Source organism: Candoia aspera, chromosome 2 (assembly GCF_035149785.1).
Source record: "Candoia aspera isolate rCanAsp1 chromosome 2, rCanAsp1.hap2, whole genome shotgun sequence".
Classification (NCBI taxonomy): Eukaryota; Metazoa; Chordata; class Lepidosauria; order Squamata; family Boidae; genus Candoia; species Candoia aspera.
In genome coordinates this window covers 157086780-157096262 of record NC_086154.1, presented here as the reverse complement: position 1 = coordinate 157096262, position 9483 = coordinate 157086780, and positions in this window count along the sequence as shown.

The window sequence follows — 9483 nt, the reverse complement described above, 5'->3', positions numbered from 1 at the left end:
CTCCAGGGTGTCCTGTCTTCTCATTATGTGGCCAAAGTATTTCAGTTTTGCCTTTAATATCATTCCCTCAAGTGAGCAGTCTGGCTTTATTTCCTGGAGGATGGACTGGTTGGATCTTCTTGCAGTCCAAGGCACTCTCAGAATTTTCCTCCAACACCACAGTTCAAAAGCATCGATCTTCCTTCGCTCAGCCTTCCTTATGGTCCAGCTCTCGCAGCCATATGTTACTACAGGGAACACCATTGCTTTAACTATGCGGGCCTTTGTTGTCAGTGTGATGTCTCTGCTCTTAACTATTTTATCGAGATTTGTCATTGCTCTTCTCCCAAGGATTAAGCGTCTTCTGATTTCCTGACTGCAGTCAGCATCTGCAGTAATCTTTGCACCTAGGAATACAAAGTCTTTCACTGCTTCTACATTTTCTCCATTTGCCAGTTATCAATCAAGCTGGTTGCCATAATCTTGGTTTTTTTGAGGTTTAGCTGCAAACCAGCTTTTGCACTTTCTTCTTTCACCTTCATCATAAGGCTCCTCAGTTCGTCTTCGCTTTCAGCCATCAAAGTGGTATCATCTGCATATCTGAGATTGTTAATGTTTCTTCCAGAGATTTTAACTCCAGCCTTGGATTCCTCAAGGCCAGCTTGTCGCATGATGTGTTCTGCATACAAGTTGAATAGGTAGGGTGAGAGTATACAGCCCTGCCGTACTCCTTTCCCAATCTTAAACCAGTCTGTTGTTCCGTGGTCTGTTCTTACTGTTGCTACTTGGTCGTTATACAGATTCTTCAGGAGGCATACAAGATGACTTGGTATCCCCATACCACTAAGAACGTGCCACAATTTGTTATGGTCCACACAGTCAAAGGCTTTAGAATAGTCAATAAAACAGAAATAGATGTTTTTCTGAAACTCCCTGGCTTTTTCCATTATCCAGCGGATATTGGCAATTTGGTCTCTAGTTCCTCTGCCTTTTCTAAACCCAGCTTGTACATCTGGCAATTCTCGCTCCATGAACTGCTGAAGTCTACCTTGCAGGATCTTGAGCATTACCTTACTGGCATGTGAAATGAGTGCCACTGTTCGATAGTTTGAACATTCTTTAGTGTTTCCCTTTTTTGGTATGGGGATATAAGTTGATTTTTTCCAGTCTGATGGCCATTCTTGTGTTTTCCAAATTTGCTGGCATATAGCATGCATTACCTTGACAGCATCATCTTGCAAGATTTTGAACAGTTCAGCTGGGATGCCGTCGTCTCCTGTTGCCTTGTTATTAGCAATGCTTCTTAAGGCCCACTCAACCTCACTCTTCAGGATGTCTGGCTCTAGCTCACCGACCACACTGTCAAAGCTATCCCCGATATTGTTATCCTTCCTATACAGGTCTTCTGTATATTCTTGCCACCTTTTCTTGATCTCTTCTTCTTCTGTTAGGTCCTTGCCATCTTTGTTTTTGATCATACCCATTTTTGCCTGGAATTTGCCTCCAATGTTTCTAATTTTCTGGAAGAGGTCTCTTGTCCTTCCTATTCTATTGTCTTCTTCCACTTCCATGCATTGCTTGTTTAAAAATAATTCCTTATCTCTTCTGGCTAACCTCTGGAATTTTGCATTTAATTGGGCATATCTCCCCCTATCACTGTTGCCTTTTGCTTTCCTTCTTTCTTGGGCTACTTCTAGTGTCTCAGCAGACAGCCATTTTGCCTTCTTGGTTTTCTCTTTCTTTGGGATGTATTTTGTTGCCGCCTCCTGAACAATGCTGCCAACTTCTGTCCAGAGTTCTTCCGGGACCCTATCTACTAAGTCCAGTCCCTTAAAGCGATTCTTCACCTCCACTGCATATTCCTTAGGAATCTTAGTGAGCTCATATCTAGCTGATCTGTGGGTCTTCCCTAATCTCTTTAGTCTGATCCTAAATTGTGCAAGAAGAAGTTCGTGATCTGAACTACAGTCAGCTCCAGGCCTTGTTTTTACCGACTGTACAGATGTCCGCCACCTTTGGCTGCAAAGGATGTAATCAATCTGATTTTGGTGTTGTCCATCTGGTGAAGTCCATGTATAAAGCCGTCTCTTAGGTTGTTGGAAGAGAGTGTTTGTTATGCAGAGTGAGTTGTCTTGGCAAAATTCTATCAGCCTGTGTCCTGCTTCGTTTTGTTCTCCCAGGCCATACTTACCTGTAATTCCAGGTGTCATTTGACTGCCCACCTTAGCATTCCAGTCTTCTGTGATGAAAATAACATCTCTTTTAGGCGTGTTGTCCAGTAGGTGCTGCAGATCCTCATAGAACTGCTCTACTTCAGCTTCTTCAGCATTTGTGGTTGGGGCGTATATTTGGATCACTGTGATGTTAGATGGCTTGCCCTGAATTCGAATTGAGATCATTCTGTCGTTTTTTGGGTTGTATCCAAGCACTGCTTTAGCCACTTTACTATTAATTATGAAGGCTACTCCATTTCTTCTGTGGTCCTCTTGTCCGCAGTAGTAGATCTGGTGGTCATTTGATGTGAAGTGGCCCATTCCAGTCCATTTCAGTTCACTGACGCCCAGAATGTCTATCTTTAATCTTGACATCTCACCAATAACCACATCCAATTTGCCCTGGCTCATAGATCTTACATTCCAGGTTCCGATGGTGTGTTGATCCTTAGAACATCGGATTCGCCGTTCACCACCAGCACCGTCGGCCGCTAGCCGTCCTTTCGGCTTTGAGCTAGCTGCGTCATCACGTCTGGGGCTAGTTGAGCTCATCCTCTGTTCCTCCCCAGTAGCATTTTGACCATCTTCCGACCTGGGGGTCTCATCTTCCGATGGTATACCGACATATCTCTGGTTGTACTGATCCATTTAGTTTTCACGGCAAGAATACTGAGGTGGGTTGCCATTACCTTCCCCAGGGATCGCATTTAGTCTGACCTCTCTGTCATGACCTTCCCGTCTTGGGTGGCCCTTCACGGTTTAGCTCATGGCATCATTGAGGTGCTCAAGCTCCAGCACCACGACAAGGTAACGATCCTTTGCTGAAGAAAATTATCATATACTACAGCAATTCCATATCTAGCCGATATAACTACTAGTATGTATTTTAAGGAGGGAGGAATGGTTTTCCTTGATAAGTGTCAAATATATGTGTACATGCACACATACACATGCAATGTTTTATAATTTATGAAATTATATGAAAGTATTTTTATATGTAGAACAACAATGAACTTGTCCTTTTTTCCTCTTCCTTAAAAACTAATCTTTGTCAGCTGACTTGTGCTTCTAAAATATATTCTTCAACCATATATAGAACAGAAATAACACTGAATCATTTAGTTGAGTGACTGATACAAATGCTTCTTGAGAAATTAAATGACCATAACTTATTAATACAAATTGCTCCTCCATAGCCTTCATTGTGTGTCTAGAAAAGATTACCTTGAATTTAAGATTATCGCAGGGTTTCTAACTCTAGCTGAAAACCATCCTGGATATTCTCCCATCTTGCCCAGCAAGTATATGATGCACTGGTATATAGTGTGAATGCACATTCCTTCTAGAAGACACACTCCCAAAAAAAAAGCAGGGTCAGGACAATAAAATAAATGTGCATAAATTGAATTAATTTAAATAATGTGCTTATAAAATAAGATGTCCCTTTTATAATTCTTTTAATCAAGAAGAATTGTTGCTCTGACTAAATTTTTGCAATAATCTTTTGTTTTCTGTATAATTTCTCTCATTCTTATCTTTTGCAGCAATCACATGCATTTTTCTCATTCATAGCCTCTTTCACTTCATCATCCCTTTATTCATTAGTGTAATACCACACACTTCCATGACCATTTGTAACATAATTCTTTTCAATCTATTCCAGCTTCCACATCTTCTTTCTGTCCATTCCTTGGGAGATTAATCTGCTAATACTTTTTCATACAGGACTTGTACTTTCTCTCTTGAAGTTCTACTTTTACTGTCACTTCTTTCTTTTTCTTTCATGTCCATTTTTTCTCAAGATTCATTATTGACACTGAGAGCCACTTTGATCTAACGGTTAAGGCTCCAGGCTAGAAACTAGGAGACTGTGAGTTCTAGTCCCGCCTTAGGCCTGAAAGCCGGCTGGGTGACTTTGGACGAGTTACTCTCTTTCAGCCCATGATATCAGGCTCAGGCAACAAGCCAGTCAGTAAATTCCTGTTGCAATCATTTGGTTGATCCAAAAAAAAAAAAAAAAAAGCAGACCCTGCATATTCGGGAAAAACGCTAGGAAGAACATTCATTCTTGACACTACCAAGAAATGGGTACACATTTGGAACCTCTCATCCTAATATCCACCACTAACTCCTCTCAATCCTTCATCATAAATATGCACATCAATAATAGTTTTATATTTATATTTATATTATATGTTATATATTTAATATATAATATATTAGTATTAATTCCTCATATGTAGTGCCACATGCATGTATATGGTGCCATGTGCATGTATGTAGCATATATATTTTGCTTAAACTATGCATTGGAATCCAGGCAAAAAATGGGTATGATCAAAAACAAAGATGGCAAGGACCTAACAGAAGAAGAAGAGATCAAGAAAAGGTGGCAAGAATATACAGAAGACCTGTATAGGAAGGATAACAATATCGGGGATAGCTTTGACGGTGTGGTCAGTGAGCTAGAGCCAGACATCCTGAAGAGTGAGGTTGAGTGGGCCTTAAGAAGCATTGCTAATAACAAGGCAGCAGGAGACGACGGCATCCCAGCTGAACTGTTCAAAATCTTGCAAGATGATGCTGTCAAGGTAATGCATGCTATATGCCAGCAAATTTGGAAAACACAAGAATGGCCATCAGATTGGAAAAAAGCAACTTATATCCCCATACCAAAAAAGGGAAACACTAAAGAATGTTCAAACTATCGAACAGTGGCACTCATTTCACATGCCAGTAAGGTAATGCTCAAGATCCTGCAAGGTAGACTTCAGCAGTTCATGGAGCGAGAATTGCCAGATGTACAAGCTGGCTTTAGAAAAGGCAGAGGAACTAGAGACCAAATTGCCAATATCCGCTGGATAATGGAAAGAGCCAGGGAGTTTCAGAAAAACATCTATTTCTGTTTTATTGACTATTCTAAAGCCTTTGACTGTGTGGACCAGAACAAATTGTGGCAAGTTCTTAGTGGTATGGGGATACCAAGTCATCTTGTATGCCTCCTGAAGAATCTGTATAATGACCAAGTAGCAACAGTAAGAACAGACCACGGAACAACGGACTGGTTTAAGATTGGGAAAGGAGTACGGCAGGGCTGTATACTCTCACCCTACCTATTCAACTTGTATGCAGAACACATCATGCGACAAGCTGGCCTTGAGGAATCCAAGGCTGGAGTTAAAATCTCTGGAAGAAACATTAACAATCTCAGATATGCAGATGATACCACTTTGATGGCTGAAAGTGAAGAGGAACTGAGGAGCCTTATGATGAAGGCAAAAGAAGAAAGTGCAAAAGCTGGCTTGCAGCTAAACCTCAAAAAAAACCAAGATTATGGCAACCAGCTTGATTGATAACTGGCAAATAGAGGGAGAAAATGTAGAAGCAGTGAAAGACTTTGTATTCCTAGGTGCAAAGATTACTGCAGATGCTGACTGCAGTCAGGAAATCAGAAGACGCTTAATCCTTGGGAGAAGAGCAATGACAAATCTCGATAAAATAGTTAAGAGTAGAGACATCACACTGACAACAAAGGCCCGCATTGTTAAAGCAATGGTTTTCCCAGTAGTAACATATGTCTGCGAGAGCTGGACCATAAGGAAGGCTGAGAGAAGGAAGATCGATGGTTTGGAACTGTGGTGTTGGAGGAAAATTCTGAGAGTGCCTTGGACTGCAAGAAGATCAAACCAGTCCATCCTCCAGGAAATAAAGCCAGACTGCTCACTTGAGGGAATGATATTAAAGGCAAAACTGAAATACTTTGGCCACATAATGAGAAGACAGGACACCCTGGAGAAGATGCTGATGCTGGGGAGAGTGGAGGGCAAAAGGAAGAGGGGCCGACCAAGGGCAAGGTGGATGGATGATATTCTAGAGGTGACGGACCTGTCCCTGGGGGAGCTGGGGGTGTTGACGACCGACAGGAAGCTCTGGCGTGGGCTGGTCCATGAAGTTACGAAGAGTTGGAAGCGACTAAACGAATAAACAACAAAATGCATTGGAAACAAATAGACTTACTTCTAGATGTGTATTCACTGAACAGTCACCATTCTCATTCATTCTTGGATCTCCAAATGGCCTCTGATCTCGTTTCGTGTCAGAAATGCAAGAAATAGAAAGGGGGAAAGTATTAAAATTTAAAAAGTTAAAAACGTTAAATAAAAATATAAAATTAATATAACCCTAGCCGAGTTATATAAATGCAAGAAATGTCTCCAAATGGCCTGATTACTTTTATTCTTTCTAATGCAACCGAATTGTGAAATAAAAATATGTAAAGGGGCTCTGGACTCTATCAGCAGAATAACTTGTGAAAATTTGACTAGATGGGATCCAAGATGGGATCCATCCAAGATGGGATCCCATCCCCAGAGTGGATCCTATCCATTCCAAGAAAGATTGAGTTTGAAACTGCCCAGATCTGGCTGGTGCTGCAGACAAACACCGCAGAAACAAAAATCCCCCAGCACATCCCTATGGGGGAGGCTATTGGGCAGCCACTCAGAATGTTGCTGATTGTTCCATTCTAAGTCAGGTCAGCCTGCCCTGTTACTTCCCAGTGTGCATATACAAGAACACACACATGCAATAGGAAGGGAGAGCAAATACCCAGAAAATAGACACAACACATTATTTTGGTACAAAGAAGAAAATACTGATGTCTCCTTTTACCATTGCTGGTAAAGGAAATGGAAAAAATTCCAGAAGCCATGCTTTGGATGTTTTTCTCATCTTGTTCTATAAATTCTCCAACCTTACCCTTCCATTCATACTACTTAGCCCAATAATTATTTCCCTTGGGTTACATTTGTTCAGCATAATGCGTGCTTTTTTCCCCCCAAACTCATTTCTGGTTTCTGGTTCTTCCATTATTACTAGTCACTGGAGTATAACATGCAGCTGTCATCAACCTGTGAATTCCTACTTTCATATGCATTCACAACATCTAAATGATGCCAGTTCATAATTTCTGACATTTTAGCTTTTCCATATATAATTCAATCTAAAACTTCACTTCTCTCCACGTATTCACTGACTTCATAAGATCAGACTATTTTCATTCAACTCTCTAACATCCTTCCCCTTTCTTTTAGTTTCATACATAAACAACATACCTATTTTTCTTTCTTTCATATATTAATTCATGCGCTTTACGCTTTAAATTTCATCTCACAATCTTCCATATGGCATTATTTTTACCAGAAGAGCCCAGAGATAGTGACTGCATTAGGACTTCGGTTAGTTGAGGGTTTCACGTAACTGTTTTCAATAAGATAAAAGTATAGACTAGTCACGTGCCACATGCACCCATTTCTGTTAATGGTAAGAACAAGGCTGCTCAGTTTTGGGATATTCTGAGGCACTGCAGCGGCATCCTGAATGTATGTTAGAACTCTAAATACTACTACTCTCCTAATTGGTGGGACATAAGCAACAGTATGTTGGCTTGTATGATAAGAGTACATCAGTCACACAAAGAGTGCTGGTGTTCATCCTGCTTTCATTTGGAAAAATAGTTGTTGATTTTTTTAAAGGTCCCAATGAAAAAATATTTTGCACATGAGGGAGGAAAACAAACTTCCTATCTGGTGAAACTCTGCTCTTGCTGCTAAGAAGACATTTTGCCCATCTCTGATATTTGTTCCATTCTACTTTTTTTCCTGATTTTGGTTCTTTTTTAAATACTAATTCAATTTCTACTAGACTTACAATCTAATTATCTGTTGGTTTTGTTTCTTGTTATTTTATCATGGATGTTCATCTTGTTGTAACAGAGAGAGTTTGTTGTCTCCTTTTTCTCTGACTCACGCTGTAGGCTAGTTCCCTTTTTACACAAACTGGCTTTCCTAGTCCTTGAGGCAGAACCTGATCCAGTCAGGAATGTCTTAACCTAGCCCAACCTGGAATGTCCTAGCCAAATAAATAGCACAAATACAATAGGTAAGAAGGTTCCCCGCCCCCCCCAGACTTTCAGTGCAACTACATATAATTGCTATATCAGAATGATTGAGATAGAAAGCACTGTAAATCAGGAAACTTGAATAAATGTTTACAGTAGTTGGGCCAGTAATGTAGTGATGGGTGGCCATGAATTGTTAGGAACTACTCTTCATTTAAGAAAGTTTGTTAGTCCAAACAAAAAGTAGCTTTTCCATAACTCTGAAATGTGAGAATAGTCATTTAGAAAAAATAGTTATGCTTTTTTTTAGTCTAACAATGTCTTGCAGCAAATAAAAATGCAATAAGAAAATCCTACAATTTGAAGGAAAGGCTATAAATTAATAGATTATGAGGAGTAAAGGTATACTTAGGATTATTTCAAGTGTCAAGTTTGAAATGGATATTCTGACTTCATAGGCAGTGTTCCACAGATGTGAGTAAAATAGAAACTAACTTCCTTTAAAAAGAACCTAAATCAGCAGAGTAGAAAATTAGAATGGAGTAAATATCAGCAATGATATGAGAGGCTTTGCTCACAGTCACTCAAGCCCTCATGACCTCCCGTCTGGACTACTGTAAAGCGCTCTACATGGGGCTGCCCTTGAAGAGCATTCGGAAGCTTCAACTGGTGCAGAATGCAGCTGCACGGATAGTAAATGGTGTCGGGTACTCGACACATGTAACATCACTACTACGTGAGCTGCATTGGTTGCCAGTGTGCTTCCAGGTGCAATTCAAGGTGCTGGTTGTCACCTTTAAAGCCCTTCATGGCCTGGGGCCGGGTTACCTAAGGGACCGCCTTCTCCCAGTTATTTCTGCCCATCCAATTCGATCTAGTAGGTTGGGTATGCTGTGGGTCCCGTCAGCCAGGGAGTGTCGGTTGGTGGGAACTAGAAGGCGTGCCTTCTCTTCCGTAGCACCTGCCCTCTGGAACATCCTCCCTCCAGAAATTAGGATGTCCCCAACCCTGTTGGCCTTTCGTAAGGCTGTGAAGACCTGGCTTTGTGCCCGGTCCTGGGGCCTTGAGAGTGTGGATGGTCCCATCTCTTGGCTGTATTAACATCCATGCATTGCCCACTTGGCAGCAATGTATATTTATTTTGTATTTATTTTATATTTTAACTGTTTTAATTGTAATTGTTTAATTGTTTTATAGTTTTATTGTTGTAAGCCGCCCAGAGTCACTCGCTGAGATGGGCAGCCATAGAAATCAAATAAACAAACAAACAAATAAGCAAAGATCAGAGTTTTTCCAGATAAGCACCTTGTTTTCCTCCCTCACATGAAAGACATTTTATTGAGACGTGTTTTCAGCAAGTAAAGGTTGGCTCCAGATTTGTATGGGTCATAG